This window comes from Furipterus horrens, unplaced genomic scaffold, assembly GCF_987537825.1.
Source record: "Furipterus horrens unplaced genomic scaffold, mFurHor1.1.pri manual_scaffold_2, whole genome shotgun sequence".
Lineage (NCBI taxonomy): Eukaryota > Metazoa > Chordata > Mammalia > Chiroptera > Furipteridae > Furipterus > Furipterus horrens.
The window spans coordinates 45,745,892-45,762,636 of NW_028327172.1; the positions used below are offsets into that span (position 1 = coordinate 45,745,892).

Here is a 16,745-nt window from a genome sequence, read left to right on the forward strand (position 1 = left end):
TCAATAATTAAACACATTAAAAACTGCGGTTGATATTTCACTTAGGAAAAATGCCATCTGCATTACTGAAATGCTGTAAACAGAACAAATTTTCAGGGAAGAGATAACCAAAACATGATGACTACAAAAAATTGAGCTTTCTATCTGTGAAGGTAGACACCCACCTGGACCTCTATAATATGATAATACACTTAGCATTTTTTTATTTACTATTTTTTTAACATTTTTCAATTTAAAAGGCATTTTCACAATTGTTATCTCATTTGATCCTCACAACAGATGAGAAGTCAGCTCTTAAAATTCCAATTCCAAGTCTCAGCCAGAGAAAGTCAGTTGTCCCAAAAACTCAGCTACTAAGGAGGAAAGCTGGAGCTTCAACTCAGTTTGTATGATCACAAATCCAAGGCCCTTTCCTTGTATGCACTCACTTTTTTGATCGTGAGGGTGTGAACAATGAACAATCTGCCTAGATGTCCCTTAAAGTACCTAGCTTGGTCAGTAAGTTCCTGGAGAAAAAAGAACTCAGTCAATTTAACAGCATCAACATGAAATGCAACATAATGGCACTAGAAGTTGGCCATCTTTTAGTAAATCCTATGACCAATGATGAAAGAAGCATCAAATTATCCTAACAATTCACTACTAGTAGAATTAGTTAAGAAGGAAGGAAATCAACATTTATTGATCCCCCACTATGTAACAAGGCATATATGAGGCACTACCACAAACATTAATCCTAACATCCCTGTAAATTGGGCATCATACCCCTATTTTGCAGATGTGCAAAATAAAGACTTATCTAAGGGCGAAGGGTTATCCATTGAGAGTTAATACATTTATCCAAGATCACCCAATAAGCGGCAGTGTCAAGGTTTTAAAAACTCCATCCCCAAACTCCAAGTCTAGGTTATTTTCTGTGACTATACCAAGCTTTGGTGCCTTTAAAAGAATTCTTAAAACCATGTATGTCTGGAACATCTTTAACTTTGGTAAGATAATCAAAATATTCCATGTACCTTACTTCTGTAAGACTAAATGATATAAAGAATAATCAGATGTATGAAGGCTGTACGGAAAAAGTCCAAACATTGTTTATACAATGAGAACAGTTTGCATAACATCAATGTAACCTGGCAGCCAAGGAGAGTGGACTGGAATGCACATGCATGAACAATGACGACTTCACTGTACTAGTCAGTGGGGGTGATAAGTGTTGAGGAAGCATATGTCCTGTGTGGTTGTCACATTCAAAATAACTGAGTGAGTTAGAGCAATGAGTTTGATGCAACTAATATGCATCAAATTTTGTGTTAAGCTTGAACATTCCTCCATGGAAACTATTTGCGTGACTCAGAGGGCTGCAGCTATGGGCAACTGGTGACTGACTGGCAGCTTCATCAGGACAACATGCCCACTCATGCATCACATCTCGTGCAGAGGTTTTTGGCAAAACATCAAATCACCCAGGTGACTCAGCCTCCCTACAGCCCAAATTTGGCATCCTGTGGCTTCTGGCTTTTCCCAAAACAAAAATCACCTTTGGAAGGGAAGAGATTTCAGACCATCAATGAGGTTCAGGAAAATATGACAGGGCAGCTGATGGCGACTAGGAGAACTGTCTGAGGTTCCAAGGTGCCTATTTGAAGGGGATGAGACGTCATGGTCCTATGTAAAATGTCTCTTGCATTTTGTATCATCTTCAATAAATGTCTCTATTTTTCATATTCCATGGCTGGATGGATACCTTCTAGACAGAGCTTGTATACATCTAATAAGTACGAAGTCATGTATAATTTATTACTGAGCCAATTGCTATAATATCTAAGAGTGTAATATAAACTTTAATATAGCTTCAGAATGTCTCAAACTATAATTGAAAATCTAGTATGAGCTTTAATCTAGTATGTCCCTCATTTGCTAGCTGAGATACCTTAATATGGTTACCTAATTTCCCTGAATTTGTTTTTCCATATGAAAAATGGAAACAATACCTACTTCTCAGGGTTCTAATTAAAATTTAGAGAAAATGTATGTAAAACACCTAGGGCAATGTCTAGCATGAGGTAGCTATTACCATCCTTTGTCTTCCGTGGATATTCCCAACAAAATCATGTAGATAAAAATCAAAAACTCAAACAAATGATTTTCCAAACTAATGGAATGTTTGGTGCTATACACAATAAATATTCAGAAGACTTCAATTTTTTAATTTTCATCCAGATATTTGACATTGGATAGACAAAACCTTTTATAAAATCTCAGATGACAATCAAAACCAAACTCAGGTATTTTGCCTTGAATCCCTATGCAGAATTTCTGCCAGGTTCAGAAGATCCTCTAGTTACCTAGTAACCACCTGCTAGCCCCAAACTAAAGAAAATTGGCTCTGCACTGGGCTAATTATCCAGCCAGCCTGAACAATCTAAAATGAAGTCTGGAATAAAGGGAATTGTCAGCCAGAATGTTAGTGAAATTATCCGCAACAGGAGATCTGAGAATCCAAACACCACTGGGCAGTTATTTCCATGAGAATAAAATCACAATTTATGAGTCCTGCAAATTATACCATTATTAAAACAAACATCCCACTGAGGCTACAGCTATCAGATAAATGGTTTTATTGTCCCCATTGTTTCATCCACTGCAGCAAAGAGGTGCAAACTGAATGAGTGGTTTACCAGAAGCAGCAATTTCTAGGAAATTACAATGCAGACCTCCATCTTAAGGCTCCCTTTGTGTTGGGCTGTAAACACTGTGGAGAGGAAGAGGAGAACAGAGAATCGACTCTTCTCCACCACCCCCAAACTCACAGACCCTGAAGTTTTCAAGCAGAACTCACCAGTTATCCCCACATTTTCCTATTTGTTTTCCCCTTAGTAGGTCATTCCTGGGCTCACCCAGGAGGAAGAATCTGAACTCGGCAAATTCACTTTTTTTCACTAAGAAACCATTACACAATTTTCCAACCCAAATAAACCCAAACAGAAGAGACAAGAAAATGGCCCCCTGTCTCCCACAATACAAAGTACCTCCAGCTATAGCAATGAGAACTAATGAGAAAAGTACAAAATCATAGCATTAGCTCTTCCAATTAGGAAAAAAAAAAATTTACAATAACTGTTAGCATCACAAAACTCTGCATTTTCAGACTAAATGGAAAATCTGAGACACTACCTAACAGGCATCCTGGGCCAAAACTGCATCGTGGAATGGAGAAGGCAAGAGTAATCCCTTCAGTGATAGCTCACTGAACTGCACAAATCTGCCAATTTTGGAAATGGAAGGAAAGAAACCAGCATCACTGGGTAACTACTGTCTAACAACTACTGTGCACACACTCTCTCTAACCCTCACAGCAACTCTCTGAGGCAGACTGGATACCCCTTACTGACAGGTGAGAAATTAAAATAATTTGCCCAAGGTCACACAACCATTAAATTAAGATTGAGTTAAAGTTTCTCTGATTTTAAATTCTAAGCACTTTTAACCTTTGGTTTTGCTTTTTTGTGCTACCTATTAGAACCTAAAAAAAAAAAAACTGTACTTTTTAAAAATCTAAGATATCAAGTTTAAATGCTACCTGAACCTTTGAATGATGCAGACAAACTACAACTTCATCATATAATCAATCTTTAAAATTCTCCTTTAATCCTCTCAACAAATTATGTGGTATGAGCTCCCTGACTTTATATGAGAGAACTGAGGCTCAGATTTTATGATTTGCCCAAAGCAACATGGAAACTAAATCCCAGAATGTTGACAAGCTCTGCTCATGCAGCTTTATCACAATGCCAGACTTAAACATAGGCATAAAAAACTTTTTAAATCTGCTATGGCATTCTTTGCTTATTTATGAAGAAACATCTGTTCATAATTAATAGTATGTGGAACACTGGGCATGCAGGAGGAAAGGAAGGAGTGCCAGAAAGCCCTTTAAGGGTTCAAGCTGCCTAAACCTAAGCCTTTCTGTTTCAAGAACACTAAAGCTCATTCACTGGGAGGGGACATGAGATCTAAGCAATAAAAAGCATTTTGGAGCTCTGAACTCGGGAACACCAACTGAAATGTGGACTGGTAATATTGACTTCCAGGGACTAAAGGCCTGTTTTGTATCAGGCATCCTGCTAGGCTCTTTCTGTACATTGTTCCTATCCTCCTCATGGTCCTTTGGGAGGGTGATAGAACTCGTCTTTTACAGATTAGTACACTAGGCTGAGAGCCGAAATGACTTCTCCCAAGTTGCTGAACTAATATAGTGGCAGACTAGGGATCTGAATCCTGACCTGAGTTCAAAACCATTGTTTAAACTAGTAATAGAAAGCAAATCAATGGTCGCTTGGACAGGGAATCAAGGAGAGCAGGAGGAAGGTATTACAGAGGGGTACCTGGAAACTTTTGGGAGCTCGTGTATATATTTCACTATCTGAATCCTGGTGATGATTTCACAGATGTATGTATACATGTAAAAACTTAGCAACTGCATTAAATTTGAGTCACTTATTGTTTTAAGAAGGGAGGAAAAAAACAGACTTTTCTTTTTACAAACTACTAACCAGGACCCCAGAATATCTGCCCTTCGGTTGTGTCTGATCACAGGGAAGAGTTCTTTCTCAAACCAATTTAGTTCTGAGTTTATATAAATTATTAGTAAACATCACTGAAAAGTTTTAAGTACCTAAGAATAACAAATTATTTCTGAACACTCTAGAGCACTTCAGAATACATTTACATACAAATGAAATGCTGATTACAAAAATGTGGCCTGGTAAAAGGATAGGGCAGCAATTTTCAACCTGTGCGCTGAAAGAATTTTTAAAACACACAATACCTGACTGCTTGGTCAGGGGCACTGACCTCTTTTCCCTTAGATTGTCAAATTTAAAAAATGACAGCAGCCAATATGACAATAGCTGTCCAGTGTGAATGAATCAAAATTATACCTTTTTAGTGTCAGATAGGCAAAAAATACATTTTTTGGTGTGCCCCGGAATTTTATTAATTACTTTATATGTGCCATGGGATGAAAAAGGGTGAAAATCACTGGGGTAAAGTGTTTAATATCACACAAACGTGGATTGAATCCCAACCTTGGTTCTTTAAAGTGAATCCAGTCAGGTTGCTGAATTTGTTATCTAGTTCCTCATTTATAAAACGAAATTAGCAATAACAATACTACCACTTACTGAATTGTTACAGGGGGGATCTGGTGAGATCGGTGGAGAGCACGGATGGACCCCAAAGTGGAACAAAAGCCTGTGCTCCCCAGAGAAGGGAGTGGTGGGAACATGCTGGAGGTGGTCAAGTTGAAACTCAGGGCTAAAAAGGTCGAAGCACACATGTACTCTGGAGGTTAACATGGTGACAAGAGGAGGGGCGGACTGGTCAGTCTAGGAAGGGATGGGCATGCAAGCTGGATGCTTTGACAGCATGCAGGATTATGGGGCGGAAGATTTAAACGAAGGGCAGCCAGAGTCTCAAAGCCTTTTCCCCTTCTGCTGCCCCTCGCTCACCTGGTGGGGAGCCAGCTGGCACTGGGCGGCGCCCCGCTGGCAGCAGTCCGCACAACACTGCGACTCCGTGCCACAAAGGTCCTGGACTGCACCCCTTTTCTCACTGTGAGATTAGTGCACAGACGCAGGGGCCGGAGTGCTCACTGGCCCCATGGGCACAAGCATCCTCAGGCACCAGGAGCCCCACAAACAGAGCTCCCCTGCCCCACCCGTTGCAGTGGCCTGGCAGTGGCCTGGCAGTGGCCCAGGACGGCCAGGAGAGGGAAGAGGTTGCAGTGAGGCAATGGTGGCCACCTGCACCATGAGCGTGCACTCCAGGACGGGAGCCTGAAGTCGGAGAGCAGTTCGAGTAACAAACAGCCTTGGGCCCCAGGAGGACATATAAGATGGACTGGGGTTTCTGGACACTGGCTCTGGTTCTGGGGGTGGCTGGGTTCTTTCTGTGTTTTGCAGAAGACGTTGGACTGGAGTTGGGGAGTCCCCAGCTTCCCCAAATTGGGCGACCTTTTAATAAAGACCTTTTTCCTTCTTCATCAATCTGTGTTATGCCTGTCTCCAGCAGCAGGCACTGAATCCCACTCTGTTCGGTAACAACATCATACTATGTGCCAAACTATCCTCCCAACAACTATATACTGTAAATACCACTAAATCCCCATGTTATAGATGAAAATAAGTTATAAAAAAATTAAGTAACTTTGAAGGTCACACAGCCAGTAAGTGCAAGAGTTGAGATTTACACTCACCTTACAAAATTACTTGAAGAAACTTGAAGAAGGAAGTAAAATACTATCAGTGTTAGTAGAGTAAAAATGATAGAATGTACCCTCTATTCTTTAAAGCAAGCCTCTCTAAAGAAATCTATGGTATGGAAAGGAAAAAAAGTTTTTAAATATTCTAAAAATTAAACTTTTAACTGATTAAGGCTAGTGGTGTGCACTTTACCCAATTTATCCCTTATTTTTAATCTCCAAAGTATTATTTTTCTCTGTTTAACTGACTGGGAAAACGCAATTCTGAGTGTTAAATAAACTTTAATGGTTGCACAGAAGACAAAACATAGAGCTCCTCCTAGTTTGGGGGTTGCCATCCAAACCACTCAGATCCACATTCAGTATTTTTTCAAAGACCACTCCTTAAGCACCTTAAGCAGTATCTTCCATTATAGCATGGAACTAAAATATCATGGATTCTGGACTTAAAACTATTCACCCTGACTTCTGACCAAGATGGAGGCCTAGACTAACATGCTCTATCATCTCCCTCTACAACTAAGAAGGAATACAACTACCGCAAAATCAGAAATAACCAGAAGTTCCAGAAAATAAAGCTACAGGGAAGTCCAATGTATGAAGTTATAAACAAGTGATGCTCATCCGGACAGGTAGAAGGGGCGAAGCCGGGGCGGGGAGGTCAAGCTGTGCTGGGGTGGCAGCTGCGGTGATGGCGGTGGGACTGCAGTTAAGCACAGACACCCGTATTTAAGGGGAGGCGAGAAGTGCCTGGGGAGCACCCCTAGCTGCAGACCAAACCCATCTGCTCGTGATTCCAACACCGGGGAAGGCAGACCCCTATTGCCTCAGATTGTGAGGGCTGGAGGGCATGGGGATGGAGGTGAGGCTCCCGGTCTCTCAGTGGAGAGTGAACGGTAGGAATCCATCTTGGAACCCCACCCCAACACAGAGCACCACAGCGTGGTGAGAAGGGTCACCCGGTAGTGACAAGTGCACGGGACTCCGCACCCTCTAGCATAGGAGGTGTGACAGCCCCCACCCAGGAAGCAAAGGTAAACATAAAACTGTCAGGATGGCAGGGATCATGATAGAGATCCCAATCATGCAGCTGACCAGCCACCAAATATATAATCTATCAGACCTGCAGATAGATAATCTTTCTGAGGCTCAGTTCAGAGCTCTGGTTATAACAAAGCTTACAGACCTAACAGCAGATCTTAAACAAGACAGGGAAGGAATGAAGGCTAGTCCTGCTGAAATGAATGAAAACACATATGAAACAAGTGGTGAGGGAAGGAAAACCAGGGATCAAATCAACAAATCGGGACATAGGAAAGAACAGTCAACCAGCGCAGAAAGAGGAAATGAAAAGTAAGGAAAATGAGGAGAGGCTCAGAAACCTATGGGACAGCTATAAGCAGGCCAACATCCGAATCATAGGGTTGCCAGAAGGTGAAGAAGAACTAGAAATTGAAAAATTATGTGAAAAAATAATGAAGCAGAACTTCCCTAACTTGGGGAACGAAATAGAATTACAGATCCAGGAAGCACAGAAAGTTCAAAAAAAATTGGACCCAGGGAGAACCACACCAAGACACATTATAATCAAAATGTCAAAAATTAAGGATAGAGAATCTTAAAAGCAGCAAGAGAGAAGAGAATTATGTACAAAGGGGTCTCAATAAGACTATTGGCTGATTTCTTAAAAGAAACCCTGCAGGCAAGAAGGGACTGGCAAAAAATATCCAAAGTAATGAAAAGCAAAAACCTACAGCCACAATTACTCTATCCAGTAGCTGTCATTCAGAATAGAAGGGTAGAGAAAATGCTTCCAGGACCAAGTAAAACTGAAGGAGTTCATCAGAGCCAAACAACTGTTATATGAAATGTTAGAGGGACTTGTTTAGGAGAAAGAGGATCAAAACTATGAACATTCAAATGAAAACTGTATCACAACAACCAACAACAGAAGCTAGGGAACCGAAACAAAGGCAAACTAAGTAGGCAACAAGAGTGGGAAAAGAACTATAGATATGGGGAACATATTGGGGGAAGGTCAGGAGGGAGGGGGAAGGACGGAAAGGGAGGGAGATGGTAGAGGAATTAAGATGCATAGTAGGAGGGAGTGGAGTAGACAGGAAGATGCTGAGAAGAACTATATGCACAACCAATGGGCAAGGACTAAGGTGGGGGGACAACTGGAGGGAGGGAGGTCACTGGGTGGAGGGGAACAAAGGGAAAAGAAATTGGGACAACTGTGAGAGCATAATCAATAAAGAATATCAAGGGGAAAAAAAAAAAAAACTCTTCACCCTAATTCATGATGTTAACCACACCATAAATGACATCTATACCCTAATATACCCAATATTTTTCTCTTATTTCTAGTTTGGGTAAGAAAACTGATGCTCCAATCTGTCAAAATATTATTATTAATGAATACATAAAAACAAAAACCAGAATACAAAATTTGTATAGCACATTTACGAAGTTCTTTCACACTTATAAAATCCTTGCAACTTTCAGAGGTAGATATAAACATGATTATTCTTACTTTACAGGGGGGTAAAAAAAGAGGGTCAGAGTGCTTAAACAACTTGCTCCAATTCAGAAACCTAGTAGGTGGCTGAGCTGAGGTTCAAATCCAGGTCTTCTGGCTCTACATCCAGAATCTTCCACACACAGGACCTTGGTCTTCTTTCAGAAAATAAGCTCAGGTGTCTATTCCTCCAAGAACTCATCCCTGAAAAATGTATTAACACCTCCCTCTCTGCTACTTATTTTACAGCATCTATAACACACTGAATTGTAATATATTTGTTTATACCTTCTCCCTTGCACCTGGGAGCTCCTCAGAAAAAGACCACATCTTACTAATCTCTATGTATCATCAGAACCTATCTAGCACAGAGCCTGACACTCATGTCAACTAAATAAATACACACACAATGATTATTTTTGTCTGGTACTAAGACTCCACCAAAATATTTTTTGGAAGCCCTGATTTAAATCACCTGTCAGAACTACTAAGGGCTTAAGAGGGCAGTCATAAATACTCTACTTTTTTTTTACTTATAACTGATGTATATACCCCACATTTCTTAAAAGTGTGTCATCCCACTACTGTAACACGTAAGTTAAATCCTGTATTTAGGTTCAAAAAAGCAAATGCACAAGCAGAATATTAATAAAATGGTTTTGTAGCATTCATTTTATGTTTTTTATGTTTTCTAAAAGTTAAAACTGACCAAAAGATTAATAAAGAAAAAAACTGGAAGCAGAGAAAAGAACCAAGAGTTAGAGAAGCAATCATAAGATCCTAATTTCTCCATTTACCAATGTGACTGTGTGACCTTCATCCACTCCAAGTGAGATTTCACTCTGAATAGCTACATGAGTACCTACTGCATACACAGCTCCACTGACCCAGTAATAGGCAAAGAATAGAGGAAAGCTTCATGAGAGTGCACTGAAGGGTAGTGGAGACAACACAAGGCGGGTTGGAGGGACAGGCAATGGCCATAACTAAAACTCAGCCTAGAACAACATAAAGTAACTGCAACTGGATGGGAAATTACAGCTGCTAGCAGACCAGCCTAAAACTATAAATTAGCTCTACAAGATGCCTATTCTTACTGATGCCTATTTTGTGCAAGGTCCAAAAATGGGCTCTTGAGAATAAAAGAATGATCAGATGCAATCCCTACCCACTGCAAATGGAGAAGATAGATAGATAGATAGATAGATAGATAGATAGATAGATAGATAGATATAGATAGATAAATAGATAGACAGACAATTACAATCAGGGGAACCCAGAGATGGGGCACTCAACCCCATCCTGGGAAAGTCAAGAAAAGCTTTTCTGGAAAAGGTTAATTCCCAGGCTGAGTAAGAGTCAGACCAATTAAGAATTACAAAGAGATGTACAGGCCCAGAGAGGAGCATGTGCAAAGACACTGAAACAAGAGGCATAGCACAGGTGGAGAAATGCAAATACACAGTCAATGCATGTACACTTCATTAGTAGTAGAAGCAAAATGTGAAAGCTGGGAAGATAGACGAACAATGGAATGACACTAGGGAGGGAGTTAAGGAGAGGATACCTAACTGCCTTACATACCACACTAAGGAATCTAGACCTCACCTCAAAGATTTTAAGTATTCTAGAGTTTCATGCTAACTTCCATCTAGGAGACAGTGTACCTATAATGACACTTGGATGAAAGGTAGACAGGCTTTCAGGTATGATCATTTATAGTGACTAGGTGGTTTTCCCCTCCATAACTCACAGCTTGATCAAAATGTACTATCAAAGCCATAAACCTCAAAAATATACATATTACCACCAACATAAATTAATGTAAAAAATTGAAAAACACACTCCTCCTTTGGTTCTGGGGCAGGGTGCTATGGAAAAATATTGGATCCTCTCAGTGATGACTAATATAGTTAGAAAAAAAATAGAAAGAGGTGTTTCTCACATCCACTGACATTATTAATTTAGAAAGAACTATCAGCCTCCATGAAGTGTCCAGAGCAATCCAACCTGTTTCATCTAGACAACAAAGTTTAAAAAGTTGGAGAGTCAAAGGCTATACCATATCTGCATTGATTCATCAAGAAATCTGGGCAAACAGCCAAAATTAGAGCTTCATTGCCATGAAGACCAAGTAAACCACAATCAAAAAAACAAATTCCAAAATACAAAAACCATTAAACTCGGTGCTTTATTTCTCTAATAAAAATGCTTTAAAAGCCAAACCATTGTTTCTTCTTCACATGCTCAAAATCACATTAAATCCCACACTTCATTCAAGAAGGATAATGTGGCCCTGGCTGCTATGGCTCAGTGGATTGAGCGCTGGGCTCCGAACCAAAAAGTCACCAGTTCAATTCCCAGTCAGGGCATGTGCCCGGGTTGCGGGCCAGGTCCCCAGTTGGGGGCATGTGAAAAGCAACTGATCGATGTTTCCCTTCCACATCAATGATTCTCTCCCTCTCTTCCTTCCTTCCTTACCCTCTCTCTAAAAAATAAAATCTTTTAAAAAAGTAACAACAACAAAAAGGATAATGTGAATAACAGCTGCCATTTACAGTGGAACCTCAGCTCTCAAACTTAATTTCTTCTAAACAACTGTTTGAGAAGTATCAACCTTTGTTTGATAACTGAATCTCTTTTGTCTCCTGAGAGGTGTGTGACTGATCATACAGGTATCAGCATGAAAGGGTTGTTGGGTAATTGAGACCCAAAGTTTTGTTAGACAACCAAGACATTTTTTCCGTGAACAACTTAATCGAGAACTGAATTGTTTGAGAACCAAAATGTTTGATAACCGAGGTTTGACTGTATTAATTACATACGCAAAAACTATGATAAATTCTTTATATGAATTCTCATTCAACTCCTGCAACAACCTAGAAATTATGTGCTATTATTACTGCCCTTCCCTTTTTAAAGAGTAAAAAAAGACAGAAAAAATGAATAACTTGTCTAAGGTCTCATAGCTAGTGAGGGGGAAAATGTGGGCAAAACAGATATATTACCTATTTCTGAAGAGATGATTAACAATCTAAAATAAATGCATCCCATTAGATCTTTTCAGTTCCTAAACATCCAAATTATTTTAAAGTTTTATAGAGTATATCATTAAGAAGATTGATTCTTTCCCCACAGTAACAAATGGGGACCAGACCCTGGTATGTAACTTTGTAGCACCAATCTACACAGTAGCCCAGAGGAGTTAGGTTACATCCTACTCTGTAAAAACTGGTTCACTCATTTAGCAGGGACTCAATTATTCCACAAAAATGTACTAAGCCCTACTAAGTTCCAGGTACCAAGAATACATAAATAATCAGTGAAACTGTATCCTTGGAAGATAGCACAATACACAGGAAAGAGCACTACTAGCACAATGTAGGCACACAACAAATATTAATTCTCCTCCCTCCAGAACTAAGGTTCCAGGCTGTATAAGGGCGCTGGCTGAGAGGGAAAACAACACTCAGTACTGACTTGTCTGGCCTACTTCCTCCATTCTCTTCTACCCAATCACAGGGAAAAATCAAAGTCATTACACAAGATTACTTTGATGTGGCTTCATCTGCATTTTTTTTCCTACGGCAAATACTCCGGGCTAAGGGTAGGAAGACCCAATACACCTAGAGAACCGCTTTTCCCCACAGCTACGCACAGTTCATACCTTTCCTTCACCACAAGATAGGGAAGAATAAGCACCAAGCCCAATGATTGTCTAGAATCATGACAAAGTTGTAAAACTGTTGACTCTAAAGTGTTTTGGTTCTACTGGGTTGGCCAAAAAGTCCATTTAGTTTTTTCTGTAAAATAAAAGACACATTTTTCATTTGCACCAGTAACTTTATTGATTTGGATAATTTGAGTATGTCGGCTATCTCCTGCATGGTAGAACACTGACTATTCTCAATTAATGTCTCGATTTGAAATCTATCAACTTCAACTGATCTACCCGACCGTGGAGCAAGGTCCAGTGAGAAATCGCCCACACGGAATTTCGCAAACTACTTTTGAAACATTCAATCAGTCACAGACCTTCTCCATATACTGCACAAATCTTTCTTTGCATTTCAGTTGCATTTTTACCTTTCTTGAAATAAAAAAGCATAATATGCAAAAAAAATGTCATTTATCACCTTCAGTATTAAAATGGCTACACAAAAACTCACCAATTTTGATAAGGTTTTTTAAATGCATGCTGATATGACAGCTGTCACAATACAATCTAACAAAATTATTTCAAATGAAATGAAAGACAAGCACCACAAACAAAAACTTTTTGGCCAACCCAATACTAAGCCAAGGAAAAATCAACAACATTCATGCTGGCTTTCAAAACAGTGTAACAAAACCACCTATTCCCCCAATAAGAAATAAGTGAAGACTGGGAACATAATCATACTAATAAATAAAAATATACCATCTTGTGTTGAATCAAGGCAGTGACACCAAACTGCATTCTTCACAGACACATAGATACACACACACACACACACACACACACAGAAAGCTAGTTTCAGTTTCACTAAAAAATGTTCTTCATCGAGACAAAACAAAAACAAAAACAAAAAACACTAAAGGAGCTTATCACCACCAAACCATTATCACAAGAAATGTGAGACTTCTTTAAGAAGAAAATAAAGATAAAAAATACTACTAATAAAATGGCAATAACTACATGACCATCAATAATCACTGTAAATGTAAATGAATTAAATGCTCCAATCAAAAGATATAGCGTGACTGAATGGATAAGAAAACAAGACCCACCTCAGAGCAAAAGATACAGACTGAAAGTAAGGGGATGGAAAAAGATATTTCATAAAAATGAAAAAATAAAAGTGGTGTAGTAACACTCATATCAGACAAAATAGACTTTAAAACAGAAGCTATAACAGCCCTAGCTGGTGTGGCTCAGTTGGCTGGAGCATCATCTGTAAACCGAAGGGTTATGGTTCAATTCCCAGTCAGGGCGCATGCCTGGGTTGCAGGTGTGGTTCCCTGTCAGGGCACAGTTTGGGGGCAACCGATTGGTTTCTCTCTATCTCTATCTCCCTTCCTCTCTCTCTAGAATATCCTCAGATGAGAATGAAAACAAACAAACAAACATAAAGCCTGTAACAAGAGATAAAGAAGAACCCAGAAATTCCACTTCTCAGTACTTATTCGAAGAAACCCAAAACACTAATTCAAAAAAGCATATTCACCCCTATGTTCACTGAAGCTTTATTTACAATAGCCAAGATTTGGAAGCAACATAAGTGTCCATCAATAGAAAAATGTGGGACTTCTGGTCAACATGGTGGCATTGGTAAACACGGCTCTCCTCCTCGTACAGCCACATCAAACTGACAACTAAATTATAGAACAACCATCACTCAGAGCCATCAGAAATCAACTGGAATGGAAGTCTGACTACTACGGGATTAAAGAAACCACATCCATCCAGATTGCTAGGAGAGGTGAAGATGCAGAATGAGCTGGTCCCACATCCACATGGGGTGGATAAAAATTCAAGAGGGATTTCTTGGGAGTGAGGAATCCCAGCCCCACACCAGTACCTCCAGCCCAGTGTTTCAGTGTCAGGAAGATAAATCCCCATAATTTCTGGCTGCAAAAAACAGCGGGGATTGATTCAGTGGAAGAAACTTCAGGAGTCCCATGCAGTTCCTCTTAAAAACCCACACATGGACTTTCTCAGACTCACACCCTCTGGGCTTCAGAACCAGGGAAGCAGTTTGAAGGCACCAGTGGCATACAGGGAGAAACTGAAGTGTCTGACATCAAGGCGAGAGCTGGGGGAGAGCTTTCTCCCAGACAGAAATGCAGGCAGAGGCCACTGTCCCTTTTCTGAGCCCTCCCCCCACAGAGCCACAGAGTCACAGAGCTGCAGGTGGGTGCCACATCTAAGACTCCATCCACCTGGCTAATGCTGTTTGCCCTGCCCTGGAGATCCCCCGAGGTTCCCTCCTCACTCAGCTTACAGCTGTTAACAGTGGCTTTTCTGTGTGAATAGCTGGTCTTGGCTCATGCTTCACAAATTCCTAAAACCTTTCAAACAAGCAATACCTAGTCTCAGTGAGCCCGCAGCTTCTGTAACTCTTGCTAAGTGACCCCAGGCACAGTACCAGCAGCAGGCAGTCTAAATTCACATCTTGGCTTCACCTGGGAATCTCCAAGCCCAGTACAAGTAGCAGCCATCTCAGATTGCCTTATAGCTCAGGCAGGGTGCCTGGGGCAAAACACAGGTGGGGGCTGACCTTGGCCTGCATGGTCTGGAAAACCCTAGGGACTGCGCACCCAGTGGACAGGTACAGACCATGCCAGAGCACCACCACTCTGCCCCTGTACAGCTGAGCCTCCATGAAGGGTGGAGGTTAGTGGTCAGTGGTCACAACCAATCCTTGCAGCTGACTGGCCTGGGTAAATCCCTCCCACTGACCTACCAACAAACAACCAAGGCTCAACTTCAAAAGGAGGGTATACTCAGCCCACATCTTGAGTACCCAGCTTTGGTGATAGAAGAGGCTGTGTCACTGGACCCTACAGGACACCTATTTCATGAGGCCACACTATCAAGATACAGAATCAAAGCAGCTCTACCTAATATAGAAACAAACACAGGGAGGCTGCCAAAATGCAGAAACAAAGAAACATGGCCCAAATGAAAGAACAGATCAAAACTCCAGAAAAGGAGCTAAACAAAATGGAGATAAGCAATCTGTCAGATGCCGAGTTCAACACACTGGCCATAAGAATGCTCAAGGAACTTAGGAAGACCTCAACAGCATAAAAAAAATCCAATCAGAAACAAAGGACATACTAATTGAAATAAAGAACAATTTACAGGGACCCAGCAGTGGAGTGGATGAAGCTGAGAATCAAATCAATGATTTGGAACATAAGGAACCAAAAGCAACCAATCAGAACAAGAAGAAGAAAAAGAATCCAAAAAAATGAAGCCAGTATAAGCAGTCTCTGGAACAGCTTCAAGAGGCCTAATATTCATTCACATCACAGGGAAAAAAGAAAGAGCAAGAAATTGGAAATCCACTTGAAAAAATAATGAAAGAAAACATCCCTAATTTGGTGAAGGAAATAGACATATAAGACTAGGAAGCACAGTCCCAAACAAGATGGATGCAAGACACATCGTAATTAAAATGCCAAAGGTTAAAGATAAAGAGAGGATCTTAAAAGCAGCAAGAGGAAAGCAATTAGTTATCTACAGGGAAGTTCCCATAAGACCATCAGATGATTTCTCAAAAGAAATTTTGCAGGCTAGAAGGGACTGGCAAGAAATATTCAAAGTCACGAAAAGCAGGGACCTACAGCCAAGACTGCTCTACCCAGCAGTTATTTAGAATCGAAGAGCAGATAAAAGAGCTTCCCAGACAAGAAAAAACTAAAGGAGCTCATCTCACCAAACCATTATTATATGAAAGATAAAGCGACTTATTTAAAAAAAAGATCAAAACTATGAACATTTAAAATGGCAATAAATACAAATCTATCAACAACTGAATCTAACAAAACAAACTAAGCAAACAAGAAACACAGACAGAATCGTGGATACAGAGAGTGTTTTGATGGTTGCCAGATGGGAGGGGTGTATGGGGGAATGAGTGAAGAGGTGAGGGGATTAAGAAGTACAAATAGGTAGTTACAGAATACCCATGAGGATGTAAAGTACAGTACAGGAAATGGAGTAGCCAAAGAACTTGTACGCATGACACATGGACATGAACAATGGTGGGGGGACTGCCTGAGGGAGTAGGGGTACTGGGTGGAGGGAGGCAAAGAGGAAAAACTGGGACAACTGCAATAGAAAAAATCAATAAAATATGATTTTTAAAAACTATAAAGAAGATGTGGTACATATATACAATGGAATATCACTTTTCATAAAAAAGTGAAACTTTACCATTTGCAATAACATAGATGGACCTGGAGGGTATTATG

The 16,745-nt window shown here is 40.3% G+C and overlaps 1 protein-coding gene across 2 annotated transcripts in view; it reads right to left on the reverse strand.

Moving 5' to 3' along the window:
* FAM168A (family with sequence similarity 168 member A) overlaps positions 1-16,745 on the reverse strand; it is a 175,540-nt gene that overhangs the window by 147,515 nt on the left and 11,280 nt on the right. The gene's annotated exons all lie outside the window — the stretch shown is intronic.